We start from the raw sequence: 19,900 nt of genomic DNA, 5'->3' as shown, positions 1-19,900 counted from the left end.
ATATATATATATATATATAAAGGATAAAGAAAAGGATTTGATTATGGGTGACTGGTAGTTTTTAAAAAGTCTAATCAACTTTATGGTGCTATTTATTGATGATGTAGGGAAGATTTAGATGAATTGAAAGAACTACACAATAGATGGGAGAGAAATCAGAATCTGATAGAACATTTAAAAAAATTTTTTGTAAAAAATACCTATAATCCCTTTGACTCAGGAGGCTAAGGCAGGAGAATTGCAAGTTTGAGGCTAACCTGGGTAACTTAGATCCTGTCTCAAAATTAAAAAAAAAAAAAAAGAGCTGGGGACCCAGGCGCAGTTGTGCATGCCTGTAATCCTAGCAACTCAGGAGGCAGAGGTAGGAGGATTACAAATTCAAAGCCATTATAAACAAGTTAGTTAGACCCTAAGGAACTTAGACCCTTGTTCAAAAAGGAATTAAAAAAAAAAAAAAAAAAGCTGGGGGTGTAGTTTAGGAGTAAGTGCCCCTGGGCTCAATACCCAGTACTAAAATAAAGGGTGGGGGTGGGGGCTCAGTATTAGAGAGTATCCCTGAGTTCAATCCCCAGTTCTTGGGTAGGGGGTGTTTAATTTAAAGTTTTGTTTTCATATAAAGTAATGTCACATCTTAGATGTTGGGAAGGTTGACAGGATCAGATCAGATTACTTATGATTCTACCTTTCTTACACAGTCATATTAAGTGTTTTCATGTGTATCTTCCTAGTCTTTTGTAGGGGTTGACAAATTTTCTGTAAAGACTGCTACCTAACTCTGTTTTAACATGAAAGCAGTCAGGAAATATGTAAACAAATGAGTGTGCTTGTGTTCCAATAAAATTTCATTTATGGACACTTGAACTTCATGTAATTTTCACATATTGCAAAATACCCTTTTATTGATTCTTTTCCCTCGAACATTTAAAAACGTAAAAACATTCTTAGCTCATAGGCCTAATACAAAAAGAATTTTTGCTGATAAGCTTAGAGTTTACAAAGTAACTTTACATTCTTATTGCTTTTAATTTTTATCCATACTTAAAATATACATTATGTACATAATTGAAGATAGTCATTGGAACTATATCTTACCTCCATTACTCTCCATATTGGCTTTATTTATTTTTATATATTGGCTTTATTTTAGTTTTCATCCGATAGTATTAATCATTATAGTATTGAAAAGACAGGTAGGGAAATGTTCTCATTTAGAACCAATGTTTAGAACACTAAGCTGAGAGAATGAGTAGGTTCTCAAATGAAATTGGCAGGGGTAGCACAAATGTGTCCACCTGGGGGAATTTTGAGTTGTTCCCTAGTTCAAAATTGTATCTATTGCCAATCATTGTTTAATTTATTGATTTAATTTTGTATGTTCTTCATTGACTTATTTGTGATTATAACACTCTTTTCCTCATTCTAGGATTCTTTGCCACTTGAATGTTTTATTACCGTATCAAATTGAATTTAAAAAACAATTTTAAATTGTACATGGACACTATACCTTTATTTTCTTTTAAATGTGGTGCTGAGGATCAAACCCAGTTACTCACACATTGTAGGCAAGCGCTCTACCACTGAACTATAATCACAGCCCTCAAATTGAATTTTTTAGATCCCTAGTTTTGAGTGCCATTTCCCCAAAAGTATGGGTCTGATGCTTTGATTGAAATTTTACTCTCTTTAAAAGTCCATATTCTGACAAGCCCAAACCCTCGAATACTAGAGTGTTTTTATAGCAAAGATCTTGATCTTCTGTCATTTCATAGCAGCATAAGGTAGATGAAAAATACGTGAGGATTATTTGAAAACCTCAGGCATTAAATATGATTGTATTTTGCCAGAATAACTGGTTTCCACTAGAGTTCAAAAACTCAGAAAGCCTATGAGAAATAAAGCAGTTGTTTGTTTTAGTTATAAGAATAATTGATTCTACTATCATCATTTCCAGTTTTCTGTTGTCCTTTTCTGGAAACCCAGAGATTCTTGGTGCATCTTAAAAAGTATTCAGGATTTTACTAATCTGAAGAGATAATAGGTAATACTCAACAATTATAACACCACTTTGCAGGTTCTGATGTGGGTAGGGTATGAACTTAGAGACAATTGACATGTTTGGCTAGTTGACTACATTTAAGCAAGCATTGGTGTATAGTTACAGCATGGTGTGCTTCATAGTGAATACTATATAATATGCATTCAATTTATTCTACTGAAGGAAAATTAATAAAAGATTTTGGAGCGAAGAATAAAAAGAAGAAAGGCATTTATGATTATGTCTGCTATGTAATTGTTTAGACTGGAAAAATTTCTTAGGAAAGAAATTGCTGTTGCAGTTTTATTTCTTAGGGCCAAACCCAATCTAATGCTATAATGAGAACTAAAATAATTTTTTTAAAGTTTTGGCTTCTTTTTTTTTAATATTTATTTTTCAGTTGGACACAATATCTTTATTTATTTATTTTTATGTGATGCTGAGGATCGAACCTAGGGCCTCCCATCTACTAGGCGAGCGCTCTACCGCTGAGCCACAACCTCAGCCCAAGTTTTGGCTTCTTTTCATTCATTTCTGTTATTTTTGTTTTGTTTCCATTTCTGAGATTTCTTAAAGGAGCATTGTTGATACATTTTGTTTTATTAAAGTTTTCATTTTTGTTATTTGTTGAGTCATTATATGTATTCTTATTTTTAAATGCATTAACATAATTGTCAGATGATTATAGAATTTCCATTTTTACCATGATCCACATTTTTTTCATTTTAAATCATATTTGTAATTCATTATTCTTACAACATACATAAATATATACAAAAAGATAGTCATAAGCTTTAGTGTTACTGGTCTACTTAAAACTGGAATTTAACTTGCAATATGTAGTGAAGTAAGTCAAGTCCTTTTAAACAAGATTTGAAAAACACATTTTAAAACTGTTTTCTTTATTTTTAACTTCACATTTTCTCACTGGATTATTTATTTTTTTGTTGATTTATTGAATTTAGGTACTGAGAATACAAATTCTGTGACAGCTATATATGCTGTTTTTTTCCTCCATGTTGCCGCTTTTCTAGTTGTTTTCTTTCTCTTGTTTTTTTTCTTGCGGTACTGGGGATCAAGCTCAGGGGTGCTTTATTCCCCCAGCCCTCTTTATTTTTGATGCAGGATCTCACAGAGTTGCTGGGATTACAGAAATGTACCACTACTACTTTGGCTCTTATTTTCTTAGTGGTAATGATTTCTCCTCCCCTCTCCTCCTTTCCTTCTACTTTCCTCTCCTTTTCCTTCTCTGTCCTCTCCCTCCCTTTTCTTGATATATCTCCAGCCCTTAATGATATCTTTTGGTGGAGTAGGGATTTTTTTCTTACTGATGAAGAAGTCTGATTTACTATTTGTTTCTTAGGGCTAGTAGAACTTTCACTTTCAGGTCAGTGTTCTGCTTTATGTTAATTTCTGTATGTGGTGTGTGATAAGGATCAAGGTTCATTTTTTTCCATAACGAACAATAACTGGTAATACTGTTTGTTAAAGACCTTGCTTTATTTCTAATTAATTTTGAATTGCATTTTAAAATTATTCTTTCCAAGTAATTACATGGTTAGCTACTTCACTGGTTACAGAAACTGCTTTTGATGTCAGAGTATGGGATCATGATTCTTTAGGACCCAGGTAACTTGGCTTGGTTTTGTGGCCATGAAATGTATTTATCTTAAAACCGCTTTATATCAGTTGAAAGAAATGGGTATAGAATAACTCCATTATGCTCCTAGGTCAAGATTAGAATACATGTTCTATGTGATAATCAATAATATAATTTTGTGTGAAAGACAGTAATTTAAAAATTTTTAGGATATAGTATTCGTAATAATAGTGCCCAGTCTAGTATGCTCAGTTGTTATTTCATTATGAAATAAACAAAAGTATATTAATTCTAATTAACATATTAGGAAATAATTTTCCAGAATTTCATATGGAATAGGAAATGTAGAACTGACATAAAATCCACATGTTGTTAGATTTTGTGGAAATGTGAAAATAAATATAATAACATAAGACATAGGAAAATTTAAAATATAGTTCTGCATTTGTGCTGTGTATAAACACCTTACATAAACCCAATCTTTGGCTTAACATTTCTGAGATACCAGCATTAAACATGAGTTCTCTCTTATGAGGCTAAATTTTAATTATATTACTCTGTTAGGATTTGTGCCAGCTTTTGGTTAATCATTAGATTATGTTTGGTTCAAGATGACTCATTTTTCAGGGAGCTCTATTGCAACATAAACGTATTTACTACAGGAAGCCTGGACGGAAATGGAACATTAGGTTAGTGGAGATTTTTTCCCTCCAATCTTTATTCTACCAAGTGTTATTAAAGTTAATTATTTTCAATAACTGATTTCTCTGTAGAACCTAGTACTTCATTAACCAAATGTTATAAGATTAGTTATTCCTTTTTCATGTCAGACAAATTTATCTTTGATGATTGTTTAAATTTGGTCTTACTCCATACTTAGACTAAACCTAGGTGGGATATTTTCTTTTCATCAAGTCAAGTATTGTAAATTGAGAATTTTGGAATCTTAAAGATTTGAGATTGAAACTTGCTTGTAAAATTTACTAGTTTTAGAAACTTGGGCAAATATTCTTTGAACCTTAATAATCATTTTATCATTAATAAGTGAATTTACATGTTCTTTTCTTTCTTTTTTTGGGGGGGGGGGTGGTTGATGCTGGGATTGAACCCAGGGACTTGTGCATGGTTGGCAAGCACTCAACCAACTGAGCCATATCCTAAGAATAGGATTACAAAGACTTACGAAAGAGTGTTTCACACTTAAAATGTGCTAATTCAGTGTAGTACTATAATCATCATGTGCTGACATAGTAAATATCATAGTTAGGGGTGCTAATCATTTAGTCCTCTCTCTAGGTTTTAACAAATAATGGACTCATCATAAGGCAAATACCTCCATCTCTTTATAAAAACTGAGTTTTCTGATAATAGAATTTGAGAACACAACATGAATCTAAAGACAAACCAACAAATCCAGACTGTGGAACTTGACTATGTGGAGAATTCCATATGCCATGCCTACCTTAATACACGTAATCAGGCAGCTTTGGGAATATTACAGGCCTGCCTTCTGCAGCTGGTTATCAGCCTAACAAAGAGCCTTGGCAAGAAAGGGAAAGATACCCCTGTTTTCTGTGTGGTCATTTCATTCCTTCTTCTTAAAAATGAGGTACAAGGAATAGTTTGAACCATAACATATCAAATTAATTAACTCCCTTGCTAGGAGAAGGCATTAGTTTGTGGAAGAGAGAGAGAGAGGGGCTGAAAGAGTTTAATATCAGAGTAACCATCTCTCTTTCTTCCTTGCTTCTCCTGCTGTGGGAAAGAGAAGGGAAGTCCCATTCTTTATCTTTATAATGTGGATTAGTGCCTCCCTACTTTGAAAAAGTCAATTTAACTTATTTATGTACATTGTTTTTATAGACCATAGAATAATTACAGTATAAGAGCTATATGAAAGTGAAAAGCAGCCATGCTTCAGAAATCTAAGTAAACATTGTCTTAAGGAAATAGTTTTTTTTTTTTTTCTTTTTCACTTATTAGTAGAAAGGTTGATACTGGTAAAGAAAAAGAACCCCAAAGGTATAAATAAATACAGGCAATAAAAGTCACAAGTCATTTGTTGTCAGCAGATGATTAGAATTGTGTTTTGCAAAGGCATATTTTAAGACATTTACTAAATAATAGATTTTTTTAAATATGAAAATCTTTTATCAGTAAATCAAAACAGTAGTCTTCAGGGAATGTAAATTGTAAATCTATACAATAAATAATTTAAAATATCTAGGAAATATTTTAGAAGTGATTGTTTCATCTTAAAAAGCAAATTTGATTGGGTGCATAGGATAGTGGCTAAGAATCTGAGGTCTAAAATCACAATGCCTGGATATACATATTCTGGCTTCTGCAATTACTAGTTTCTGACTTAGGCAAATTATTTAATCTTTCTGTGCTTCATTTGTAAAATGAGAACAAGACTAAACCTAGATGGGATATTTTCTTTATTCATAGGGTTTTCTAGTTCATAGGGTTCTTGTGAGGATTAACTTAGGTTAACAGAGTACTGGTGACTTTAGAGGAATTGTAGAGAGCAGTTTCCTATATAGGGTTGGTAGTGAATGGAAAAATAAATATCAAAACAAATTGTAGCTTACTCGTGCCAGAGTTTCTTTTGGGACATAGACTCTGACTTAAAATTTACATGAAAAAAAATTTACAAAACTTTTCATAGTAGAGGTATAAATATATTTATTTCTGGAATGCAAAGGGCCAGTGGATAGGTCAAAAGTGAGAGTGAGGGCATGTAGGATAAGGTCTCTATAGGTAGCAGCAGGGGATGCAGTACAGAGCACTGGATAAAGATTTAGTGTTTACTGCAGAGACACACCCTTTTTGATGAGTTGGTTGAAAAAAAAAAAAGGAGGTAAGGATGCTAATTTGAGGAGGGGTATTTCTGCCTGAAGTTTGCTATTTTCTCTTTGAAAGAGGAAGTGAGGACACATTCTGGGATGGTGACACATAAATATGGGATGGTGGTAATGAAATTGAAAGCTGGAAAGAAGTGTAAAGTTTTTTTGTTTGTTTGTTTGTTTTTTGTACCAGGGATTGAACCCAGGGTTGCTTAACCACTAAGCCACATTCCCAGCCCTATTTTGTAGTTTATTTAGAGACAGGGTCTATGTTTGTATGGGTAAATGTTAATTTATGTCTTTTGGGACTAGTTAATTGATTCAGCAAATGATTATTGAGTTCTTATTTACTGGGCATTGCAATCAAAAGCAATCTTTTCTTGAACTCTTTTTGTAGTTGAAGAGATAGTTTCAGAACTGTCTGAAACTGGCACTAATTCAAATTCATATTTTTTTTTATAGAGAATACAGTTTGGCTCTAAACATGATAACAATTCTAAATTCATATCTTTTTTTAATACTTATTTTTTAGTGTAGTTGGACACAATACCTTTATTTTATTTATTTTTATGTGGTGCTAAGGATTGAACTTCGGGCCCCTCACATGCTGGGTGAGTGCTCTATGGCTGAGACACAACCCCAGCCCTCTAAATTCATATCTTAAAGGAATGTTTCATATGTTTTTGGTGGTTTTTAGAGTTTCTGAAGACACATATGATAGTGTTAGCATTAAGTTTTTTATTGCATCTTTGGTGGGAGAAAATAACACATAAAGCAAAGGACTGACATTTCCAGTATCTTGCCGAGAAGAGTAGGGAAAATCAGTAGGAAATGAGGGTCCACACACAGCCTGGTTTATTTCAGGTCTTTGTCACCTTCCTGCATTCTCCATGGATTGCCTACTGTATTCTCCTAGGAATGACCCTGATAAACAAAGCAGGTTGCAATAGCAACATGACAATGAAATAGGGCTTTTAAATCCTTTTATTTATTTATTTTTTGGGGAGACAAGTTCTTGCTTTGTTGCCCAGGCTGTTCCTGAAGCAGTCCTCCGATCTCACCCTCCCAAGTAGCTGGGATTATTGGTGTGTGCCATCATGCCCATCTTAAGTCCTTTTAAGTGAAGAATATTTGTATTCTAATTTCTATCAATAGAGTTAGATTTCTAAAGATTTTGTTAACCTTGTGAATATTCCGAATGTTTTGGTTGGCTCCATGCTAACTGGGCATTATATCATCAAAATCTAGCAACAAATATGTAATTATAACTAACAAATAAATTGAGCACCACTGTGTTGGTTAGCTTTTTATCACTGTGCCCAAAATACCTAACAAGAATAACTTAGAGGAGGAAAAGTTTATTTTGGGCTCATGGTTCAGAGGTTTCAGTCTGTGCTCAGCCAACTCCTGAAAGCAGTTCAGGATATTGTGCCCAGGAAGCAGAGAGAAAGGAGAGGCTGGCTGGGGGACTAATGACATAATTCCCAAGGACATGCCCCCAGAAGCCTCCTTTCTCTAGCCATGCCCCACCTGCCTGTAGTTATTTATTTTTTTTTAACTTTTTTTTTTAAGAGAGAGAGAGAATTTTAATATTTATTTTTTAGTTTCGGTGGACACGACATCTTTGTTCGTATGTGGTGCTGAGGATCGAACCCAGGCTGCACGCATGCCTGGTGAGCGCGCTACCGCTAGAGCCACATCCCCAGCCTACCTGCCTATAGTTATTACCCATTTATTTTGTAGGATCAGTTTGGGTTTGTCTGATGTTTCATTGCGATTAGATTTTTATATGCATTTTTGTCAAGTATACTGTGTAAGCAATGATGTGTCTTTAGTTGATCACCTATATTAATTTGATAAATAATAAAATTTATATCCTCACTGGGAATCATAATAGTCATTAATAAGTTTGAATAGCATAATAACCAAGATAGAGCCAGGTTCAAATTCTGACCCTACCATTTATTGGTTATATTATTTGAGGCTTACTCTCTTAATTTCTACATCTGCAATTGCTGATAAGTTAAATATTTTTCTGTAGGTCAAAAACAGTTGCATTTTGGCAACTTAATATGGTTCTATTTAATATTTATAGATTTGTGAGATGAAATTAAAATGCATACTACAAGTGTTCACTACCCATTAATATATTTATTATTATTTTTAGTATAGTTCTACAAAAATATGGGAAAATGTCAGTAGGATTATTGATTAGATTCTAAAATAAAATTATTATGTTTAATCTCTGTTATCATTTGTAATTTTTACATTAGTATTTTTTTTGAGAGAGAGAGAATTTTTTTTTTAATATTTATTTTTCAGTTTTTGGCAGACACAACATCTTTGTTTGTACGTGGTGCTGAGGATCGAACCCAGGCTGCACGCATGCCAGGCAAGCGCGCTACCACTTGAGCCACATCCCCAGCCCTACATTAGTAATTTTTAAACACAACCAAAAAGTTTATATGTAATTAAATTTATATGGGGTAGAAATGATCAATATGTTAAAATGTATGTACAGATATGATACAGTGAAACCCACTATTCTGTATAATAAATGTAAGCTAATAAAATTTATACATGGGCAACCTCCAACATAAAATAATATAAGAAAACCATATACAACTAATTTCGCATAAGAAATCTAAAGACTGTAATACCCCAAGAGTGATTGAAATGACTTAGGATTGTTTGCCTGTGCACTGAATGATATTGGATCTAAGCTCTTTCACTTCTTGTGTCTTCTAAAATACTATTTTCATACTGAGAAGTTGTCAGTTTCTTGCTTGCCTTAGTACCTTTACCTGACTACTTTTTAATTTGTTACTTTTTATTTGCTGTGAGTTGGAAAATCAAATTGCTTTGACTTGGACACAGTTCTAATAAATTTGGTTAAGAGGCAACTTGTGAAGGCCAGAAGAATGTTCTTGAAAATAAATGCTTTTCATCCATTAATATTTTATGGTTTTCATTTTGGCTGTTTTAGGACCCTTTTGTTCTCACTGTCTGATCTAGCTCAGTTCTGGTAGGTAAGGTTGAAGTTGAAAAATCAATAACTTCTCTATGAGTCTGACATAAGATTAAATGCCAGTTCACCTTTACTTTCCTAATAGATAATTAATTGACTAAAAGTTCCATATTTAGACTGTTATATTCAATTTATAGTTACATTATCTTATATAAAGTTTTTCCCTAGTTGATGTTGCAATACAGAGTGGTAATAAAGAATCCTGAAAATGGTAGTATTTGTTTGTTTCCACAGTTTTTTATGGGTACATTTTAGTTGTGCATACTGATGGGATTTGTTATTACATATTCATACATGTACACAATACACAATATTACAATTCCAGTTTGGCCAATATCATTCCCCAGCACTGCCTCCCTCCCACCCCTTGGTCCCTTTCCTCTACTGATCTCCCTTTGATTTTCGTGAGATCCCTATCACTCTCCCCGACCTTTCTTTTCCTTTTTCTTCTCTAGCTTCCACATATGAGAGAACATCTGACCTGGACTTTCTGAGTTTGGCTTATTTCACTAAACATAATGGTTCTATCCATTTTGCTGTAAATGACATAATTTCATTTTTCTTTATGACTGAATAAAACTTTATTGTGTACGTACACCACATTTTCTTTGTCCATTTATCTGTTGATGGACACCTTGGCTGTTTTCACAGTTTGGTTATTGTGAATTGTGTGGCTATAAACATGGGTATGCATCTCTATAGTATGATGACTTCAGGATAAATACTGAGGAGTGGTTATAGCTGGGTCATATGGTTGTTCCATGCCTAGTCTTTTGAGGGGCCTCCATACTAATTTCCATAGTGGTTGTATTAGTTTACAGTCCCATCAACAATGTAAAAGTGTGGCTTTTTCTCCACATTCTCTCCAGCATTTATTAGTAATAGTGTAATAATTTCACTAAGATCTTTGGAGTAAAAAAGAAATCCATTTGTTTCTTAATTGTAATCATGCACAGTCCTAGCATAAGCACAACTATTCTCATTATCATGTTCTTTGTTCTTTTTCTATTTCATATCTTTTATAGCTATGACTAGTGTGTGTATAAATTTTAAATCTTTCTAAAATATGTGAAGTTTTTAGATTACTGTAGCCTGATAATCAATGAGTGCTTAATATTTCGTTGAATGGCTAGGCCTCCATATTTAACTTTGCTACTATGGGACAATTAAATTGCTTTCCAATGTAAAAGCATTGAATCAAATGAAATAACATTGTTAATATCTACAGTTGGTTATATGCAGACTTCTTATTCCTCTGATTCTTAACCTCAAGTAGAATTGAAGCTGATGGAAGAGAAGCAAAGTAGTTGGAAGGAATAAAGATCAGATTCATTCTTGGTTGACTTTGAAACTGCATCAGAAGCAAATAAGTAACTTATTAAAAATTGTATTTTCAGTTGTGATGAAGCACTTTGGTTATGTAAAATTTCATTTTACCAGTATTCTGACAGTTGTTACTCATAGTTGGGCTGAGTCAATTTCCTATTTAAAGTTTACCTGCAAATTTAAACATAATAGAAACTTTTGGTTATCAAGTACAAGAGCTAGAGTACTATTTGTTGTGAAATTTCTGTTTGAACCCCATAAAGGTGCATCCAATTCACTGTCACTTGGTAATGTACACTTACATAAATGGTAGTTTGAATTTTTTTTTCCTAGCTTAAACATAATTAATTAAAGAGGGTTTTTCAAATAAATTGAATTCTGTAATCTTTGGGAAATAGTCATATAGAAGATGATTTGAGCCCTATATTGAGTCACACTTAACCCATCAAGACAATTCAGTCTTGCTGGGTGCAGTGGCACATGCCTGTAATCCCCGTGATTTGGGAGGCTGAGGCAGGAGGATCACAAGTGAAAGGCTAACGTCAGCAATTTAGCAAGGGCCGAAGCAACTTAGTGAGACCCTGTCTCAAAAAAAAAAAAAAAAAAAAAAAAAAAAGAAGAAGAAAGGGCTGGGGATGTGGCTCAGTGGTCAAATGTCTCTGGGTTCAATCCCTGGTACCAAAAAAAAAAAAAAAGACAGTTTTTTGTTTTATTAAAACAAATTTTTCAGTGAAAGCAATCTTTTATTCATTTGTGTATTTATCTATCTATCTTTTTTTTTTGTGGCACTGGGAATTGAACCTAGGACCTGCAAGGCAAGCTGAAAAAGTAATTCTTAATTTTCAAGACTTATTCTCCCTTTACCTTTAAAAACAGTCTTATCTAATCTACATTTTTCGTGTTATAGAGTCAGTACATTTCTTACTGTTTGTCCTTCTGTAGAAACAGAGGGTTACTATTTTTCATTTAGTTATTTTAGATACTGAAACCGTCAATCTTTGTCTTCTAGCCTTTGCTGTGCTTGCATTAAGTTATTTACATGATACAAACCTAAACAGAGCTTTCTGCTCATGAAAAAGGTACTCTCTGGGGTTCTTAAGATATGTTCCTGGACTGTTTGGTCATGTTTGTGTGTATGTAGTTTGATTATCTTAATAAGCACTTAGATAATTTGAAGTACATTGGTTGATTGCTGGGACTGTGTTTCGAACATATGTCCAAGTATCAGATCCAACAACAACAAAATTTTTCTGGGAGGGGTACCAGGGATAGAACTCAGGGGCACTCAACCACTGAGCCACATCCCCAGCCGTATTTTGTATTTTATTTAAGAGACAGGGTCTCACTGAGTTGCTTAGTGCCTGGCTTTTGCTGAGACCAGCTTTGAATTCAGCCTCCCAGTCTGCTGGGATGACAGGTATGCGCTGATGCACCAGGCTCCAAAAATTTTAAATCCGAAACTTCTCACTGGAAAAATTATCTCAATTTGATATTACTTTTGAACATGTAGATTTATTTGAGGAAAGATGTGGAGAATTTGATCTGAACTGTGATCATCTCACTTTTGGAAAATCCCTAGAATGTTAGATTGGTCCTGAATTAATTTATGGATCTAAATCAGATCTGGGTGGTCCTTGAAGATTGCATTATCCTTTACAAAGTGGACTGTGAAACATCCAGGTTGAGAATTATTATTTGAATTTATCGCGTATATGGATCTTCTTGAGTCTATCTGAAGGGAATATAATGATAGAGGAGAAGAAAATAAATTTGTTTCATTGTATTTACTTCAGTTTTTCGCCTTTCATACCTTGTTCCTGTTCAAACAGCACAAAAAAATTTCATACTAGGAGTACGTGGGTACTCCTTTACATTGATATGTGTTTTACATTGACCATAAAAGAATTCGAATTTTGAGTTTCAGTGAGAAGTATAGTAGTAGCTTATCCTTTTATTTTTTCAAAGTCAGCAAAAACTTTTATTATAGGTGTAAGGAACATGGTTAACTGTTAGTATATTCACCCAGACTTAATTGAAACATATTTGACTGTTACATCATTTTCATACTTGCGTCTTAGCCATAAAGAACTCATAATGAACATAGATAGGAACAGGTCAATTTAAGTTTTGTTTTAGAACTTTAATTGATGAATTATATCACAACATTAAATAAGAAAGAGCCTCTTTGATAAGGAAATAGATTAAGAAATCAAAAGGTTTGTGTATGTGTTTGAGGTTTTTGTGTTTTGTTGTGGTGCAGGAACATTTAAAACCCCTTCTAGCCATAATTTCTAAATAGAAAGGATTTAAGAGTGGCAGTTTGGGTGAGGGTTGGGGATGTCTTGAAAAAATAGGTTTTGAAGTAGCTTTTGAATAATAAGCATTTCTTTTCATGTTTAGTCTATGTTATAGATCATTCAAAATAACAAGTTCTCCAAAGCAGTTGTATTCATCTATACTGCATGCCTAAAACATAACTGATCCATATCAGATATATACTTAGCCATTGGGGGAAGAAGTTTGTTACTTTTTGGATCCATACGGAAAGCTGGTAGAAATAATGGGGAGGTAATGGTTAAAGCTGCCCATTTGATTTTTATCACTGGCTTCCAGTTTAAAAAGTAAACGTAAAAATTCAAATATTTTTTTTTCCTGTACTACCTACAAATTATGATACCCACCTCACTCTCAAGACCACGTTCATTGCATTGGAGGAGAGGAGAAGGGTAAACAGATAAAATTTGCAGTTTGAGTAACACACGCACACACACACAGGCACACACGCCCCTGTCTAGGTAAGTAATACATTTGCTCCTTTATGTTGCTGCTGCTGCCTTAATGAAGCCACTTCCTGACCTGCACAGTTCTAATGGCCTCTTGCCTATAGTTCTGATTCTAGTCTCATCTCTCATACCCAGGCTTTGCCTTATATTTTTATTCCACTTAGTCAACAGAGATGGCTTTTAAATTTACTTTTTTTTTAGTGAAACTGAAGCTATTGCTATTAGCAAGACATTTAAGTCTCATTTGTTATTCCATACTTTTCAAATTTCTGTTTCTATGTTTTATAAAATTTTTAACATTAGCATACTAGTGCAAGTATAAAAATACGCATATTGAGTGTGTAGGCTGAACATTGTAAAAACATTTTTAATTGCCATATAAAAATAACATGTAACCACGATCCAGGTTCAGAACATACCGAACACACTGTGCCTTTGTTATTCTCCCAGTTAGTACCCCTTCCCCCACATCTCCAAAAATAATTACTGTCTTCATTTGTGACAACATAGTATAGTTTTGCCTTTAAAAAAACAACAACAAAACTTTGCATAACTGGGGTCACAAAATATAGTCTTTTATGTCTCAGTTCCTTGCTCAGCGTTATTTGTGAGATTCATCTATATTTTGTGCAATTGCAGTTAATTCAGTATCTTTGCTGAATGGTATCCAGTTACATGAATAGACCACAGTTTATTTTTCCACACTAATACTAGTGGGTATTTGGTTTGTTTTCAGTCTATTATAGATAATGCTGCTCTGGTTTCTTTATGTTTATATTGGTACATATCTGTACACATTTCTCGTGGGTATAATCATAGGACTAGAATTTCTTCATCATATCTATTTCCATTTTAATAGATATAATGAAAAATAGTTTTTCTTATTGATTGGAATATAGTCTCACTAGCAGGTTTGAGAGTCCCTGTTCTGCATCTTCATCAACACTAGAAATTATTAGTCTTATTAATTTTTAGCAATCTGTTAAGCATGTAGTAGTATCATGTGGTTTTAGGTATATTTTCTTGAAAAGATTAAGTCCATTTTTATGTTTTTATTGGTTATTTGGATATCCTCTTTACTTGTAAAGTTCTTATTAAAGTTTTGCATATTTTTCTATTAAATTGTCTTTTGCTAATTAATTTTAGGGCTTTGTTGCTGTTGGGAGGTGAGTACTGGGAATTGAACCTAGGACCTTGTGCATACTAGACAAGCACTCTACTACTGAGCTGTTTTTAGCTCTTTACTTTTATTTTATTCTGAGACAGGGTATCACTAAATTGCTGATGCTGACCTTGAATTTTCGATCTTCCTGCTTCAGTCTTCCGAGTAGCTGGGATTACAGGGTGCACCACCATGATCTGCTCAATTTGGGGTATTCTTTGCATATTAGGAAATGAGCCTTTGTCAGTTATATGTCCCAATTACTTTACCCTACTCTGGCTTGCCTTTTTTACTCTCCTAATGGTACCTTTTTATGAATAGACATTCTCAGTATTAAGATTGCCCCAGGGGCTGGGGCTCAGGCTCAGTGGTAGAGCACTTGCCTTGCACTTGTGAGGCCCTGGGTTCCATCCTCACCAAATAAAAATAAATAAACAAAATAAAGGTATTGTGTTCATCTACAACTAAAAGAAATATTATAAAAGAAAAAGAAAAACAAAAGATTGGCCCAGCTCTCAGTCTTACCTTTATCAGTAATTATTTTCTTTCTTTTTAAAAAAAATATTTATTTTTTAGTTGTAGTTGGACACAACACCTTTATTTTATTTATTTATTTTTATGTGGTGCTGAGGATCACACCCAGAGCCTTGCACGTGCTAGGCAAGTGCTCTACTGCTGAGCCACAACCTCATCCTAGTAGTTATTTTCATGTCTTGTTTAAGTAAGTTCTAAAAGTTTTATTGTTTTGTCATTCACATTTATAGCTACAGTCCACCAGCAATTGATTTTTTTACATGCAGTGAGAATCAAATTTAATTTTTCTCCCGTACGAAAATCCACTGTACCCAACATTATTTATTGACATGACTCTCTTTCCCCAAAGATGTCTAAAGTACCACTTTTGTTTTGGTTTTGGTGTTAAGGCTAGAACTCCTGTATATGCTAAACATGCTAAAGTGTCACTTTTGATGTGTAGATGTCTGTTTATTTTTTAATTCTTTTGTATTCCTTTGTATATCCTTATCTAAATAACTGGTTTCATAATAAGTCTTGATATTTGGTAAAGCAAGTACTTCTGTCTTTTCCCATTTCTTTAAGATTTTAGTTACTTTTGACTATTTGCTTTTCTGTGTAAATTTCTGAATCATCTTACCAAATTTCATGCATGTGTGCATGCACATGTACATGTACACAAACACACTGATTTTTTCCCCCCCATTTTATATTAAATCTCCAGATGAGTTTGGGTAAAAGGGGCATCTTTCATTAAGTTTTCAATTCATGAGCTTTGTGTATTTCTCTAATTATTTGTCTTTAATTTCTCCCAATAGTATTTTATAGTTTTACTCATAGAGGTTTTTAGCATCTTTATTATTTTTATTCTTAGGTGTATTATTTTGTAAGTAGTACATGGAAATATTAATTGATTTTTGTAATTGATCTGTAGCCATCAAACTTTAAACCCACTTGTTAATTCTAATAAATTCTTTACATTTGGGGAATTTTTATATAAATAATTACATTGTCTGTGAATAATGACAGGTTTTTTTCCCCCCCTAATTCTTAAGTTTTTCTAAACTTCTCAGGTGTTACTGAACTGAGTATGACTGCTAGTATAAAATAGAAGTGAGAGTAAACCTCTTTGTTTCTGTATCTCATAAAGCTTTCAACTTGATATTTGTTGTAGTTTTTCATTAATGTTGGTATGTACCTGTTCCAGTTACTATGGTTGCATAACAAATTACTCTAAAACTTAGTGGTATAAAGAAGCCATATATGGTGATCATGGATCGTGGATTCTGTGAATTAGGGATTAAGATATTGTACACCATGGAGGGTTTGACTGCGTTGTGTGTTGTCAGAGGCCTTGGCTGAAAGATGACAGGCAATGGGAAGGAATCATCTGAAGGCTCTTTTACTCCTCTGTCTACTTGTTGATGCTGGCTCCTGGTGGGGGTTCTTAACTTCTTCTCCACCAGAGTCCTTCCGTATAGTCTTCCTGAGTTGGCTTCCTTACAGCATGGTGACTGGTTTCCCTTAGAACAAGCAGTCTCAGAGAGAGAGCCTAACAGAAGCTCTATCCTTTTTATAACCTAGTCTCAGAAGTCACATATATAAGCATTACTTTTTCTCATATTCTTGTCTGCAACAGTCACAAGCCCCCTGCCCAGATAGAAATGGAGGAAATATAGACCCAACTTTTTAGTAAAAGGAGTATCTGCCAGTTGCATTGTAAGAACAGCATACGAAATGGCACCCATACGTGTTTTATGTTTTTGGATGTGTGTTTCTGGCTAGAGAAATACAGAAAATATGATCTGCTATAATGCCTACCTCAAATAAAGAATGTTCTTTCCTCTTATGCTATTTAAGGTTATTGTTATGAATAGATGTTAAATTATATTAGATGCTTGTCCTTTCTCTTAAAGTGAATATGATTTTATTTATTGTTAATATAATGATTTCATTGGTTGTAATAAATTAAACTTAATCAAAAGTTACTTGTTACCTTTTTTAGACATATTACTTCATTTGGTTGGCTAATGCTTTCTTTAAGATTTTTGCATTGTTAAAAGGTTCCTCAGTAAGAACCATCTTTTACATCACTTTGATGTCCTACCATAGATCTATTATGATTTCAAAAATATGATTTACTGGGCTGGGATTGTAGCTCAGCGGCAGAGCGCTTGCCTAGCATGTATGAGCCACTGGGTTCAATCCTCAGTACAACATAAAAATAAACAAATAAAATCATCTTAATATGTAGAATCCATCTACAACTACAAAAAAATACAATTTACTGTGGAAACTTTACTAAAAGTTTTATAAAGATATAGAAGTCTATCCTTTTGTAGATCTCTGAGTAGTCTTATGTTTTTTCTCAGAAGCGGTGTTTATATTGTGTACAATGCTGCTATGAACATTGGCATATACAAGTATGTTTGAGTCCGTCCCTCCCTCCCTCCCTCCCTCTCTCTCTCTTTCTTTCTTCCTTCCTTCCTTCCTTTCTTTCGATTATATATCTAGAAGTAGATTTGCTGTATCATATGATAAGCCTGTGTTCAATTTTTTGAGGAACTGCCAGCTGTTTTATACAACAGCTACATACACAGTTTCACATCCACATCAACAATATGCGAGGGTTCCAATTTCTCCATTTCTTTTCCTATGTTTATTAGCAATTTGTATATCTTCTTTGGAGGAAATGTCTATTCAAATCCCATGCCCATCTTTGAGAGTGGGATTGCTGTGTTGCAGCATAAGAGTACCTTCAAATTTAGTAATAAATCTTGCCTTCCTGGATACACGCCCAGTGACCTGCTTCCTTCAACTAAGCTTCCTGAAGTTTGCACCACAACCTACTAAGGTCATAGTTTATTAATCCACCAATGGATTAATTCACTGATGAATTTAGAACCCTCACGATCCAGATCTAAACCTGAACACTATCTAATATAAATGGTAAATGAGCTCAGTTGTGCAATTATATGTTAATTTTACCTTTATGATATAGACATGTATTGGATCTCTGTTCCACCACACAGTTATTCTAAGGCACATTTGTAAGTGGATTAGAAAGACAGTTTTGTTTTGTTTTTTTAAATTTGGTCTTGCATTGGCTGTGCTCTAGAAAGGTAATTCTTGCCAATGTTTTGTTCAGGTCCACTTAAATTCTGAAGTAAAGATGCACATACTCACATAATTCTCAGATATAACCCCTGACCTGCAGTGGGTCCATTTCTATAAAAATACAATTTTTACAGTCATTACAGAAAGCAATCTAATAATCCCCGAGTTATATATCCAGAGAATATGAATTCAGTAAGTCAAAGAGAGATTGTTTAAGCATTATTCATAATAGCCAGAAATGGCATCAACCTAAGTGTGCATCAAAAGATGAATGGATAAAGAAAGTGTGATATCTGTAGATATATAGTTATATCTTTTTATCTACCTATGCATGTTTGTGGTAGAAGACTACTTGCCTTTAAAAAAAAATGCTGTCATTTGCAACAACATGTATAACTTGGAGGATGTTATTAAGTGAATGAAACCAGATGCATGAAGATGAATATTACAGGATCTCATTTAATATGTGGAATCTTAAGTTATGTTGTACAGACAGTAAAATGGTTACCAGGGGCTTGGAGGTGGGGCTCTGGAGGTGATGATTGGGGAATGCAGCTCAAAGGATTCAAGATTTCAGTTAGGAGGAATAATTTCAGGATATATGTTGTACACGATGGTTTCTATAGTTAATAGCAGTATATTGTATATGTGAGACTTGCTAACTTAGGTTTTAAATGTTCTTATCAGAAATGTGTAGCCTGATTTAGCTATCCCACAATGTGTACATGTATGAAAGTGTCATGCTGTATAGCATATATAAAATTTTTGTCAAAACTTTTTATTAACTTTAAATGAAAGAATAAAGGAAAATTAAAAAGCTATTTGCTTCTTTTAAAACTACAGATTTTGGTTCTGTTATCAGTATTCCATGAACTTATGAAATTCAATAAAGCAACCCAGAGCAAGTTAGACCCTGTCTGAAAATAAAAAGGACTGGAAATGTAACTCTGGTAAAGCACCCCAAGGTTCAGTTCCAGTTCCAGAAATGGGGTTGGGGAAAGCCAGGCACAGTGGTATATGCCTATGATCCTAGCATTTCAGGAGGCTGAACAGAAGGATCACAGGTTTGGGGCCAGCAGTCTAGTAAAACCTCAGCAACTTAATAAGACCCTGTCTCAAAATAAAAAATAAAAAGGACTGGGGATGGATCTCAGTGGTAAAACATCCCTGGCTGAGTTCAATCCCCAGTACCAAAATACAAACAAACAAAACTGTCCTTTCCCATATTTATTTTTATTTAAAGAATTAGTATATTCTGCCTGCTTTCAAAATTAATTGGAGCTGGATGTGGTAGCACGTACCTGTAATTCCAGTTCCAGCAGCTCAGGAGACTGAAGCAGGAGGATCACAAGTTCAAAGCTAGCCTCCGTAATTTAGCAAAGCTATAAGCAAATTAGACCCTGTCTCAAAATTAAAAAGGGGTGGGGATGTGGCTTAGTGGTTAAGTACCCCTTGATTCAATCCCTGGTACTACCCCTCCACCTAAA

At 33.9% G+C, this 19,900-nt stretch overlaps 1 protein-coding gene and 1 long non-coding RNA gene across 8 annotated transcripts in view; both read left to right on the top strand.

The window, feature by feature from the left end:
- Eml4 (EMAP like 4) overlaps positions 1–19,900 on the top strand; it is a 138,317-nt gene that overhangs the window by 23,423 nt on the left and 94,994 nt on the right. The gene's annotated exons all lie outside the window — the stretch shown is intronic.
- LOC125617193 overlaps positions 11,569–19,900 on the top strand; it is a 13,464-nt gene continuing 5,132 nt past the window's right edge. Inside the window, exon 1 of the long non-coding RNA XR_007348102.1 lies at positions 11,569–12,238. This is a non-coding gene — a long non-coding RNA (uncharacterized LOC125617193). The remainder of the gene's footprint in view (positions 12,239–19,900) is intronic.

This window comes from Marmota marmota, unplaced genomic scaffold (genome assembly GCF_001458135.2).
Source record: "Marmota marmota marmota unplaced genomic scaffold, marMar, whole genome shotgun sequence".
Taxonomy (NCBI): Eukaryota; Metazoa; Chordata; class Mammalia; order Rodentia; family Sciuridae; genus Marmota; species Marmota marmota.
This window is presented reverse-complemented; position numbering and strand designations above follow the sequence as displayed.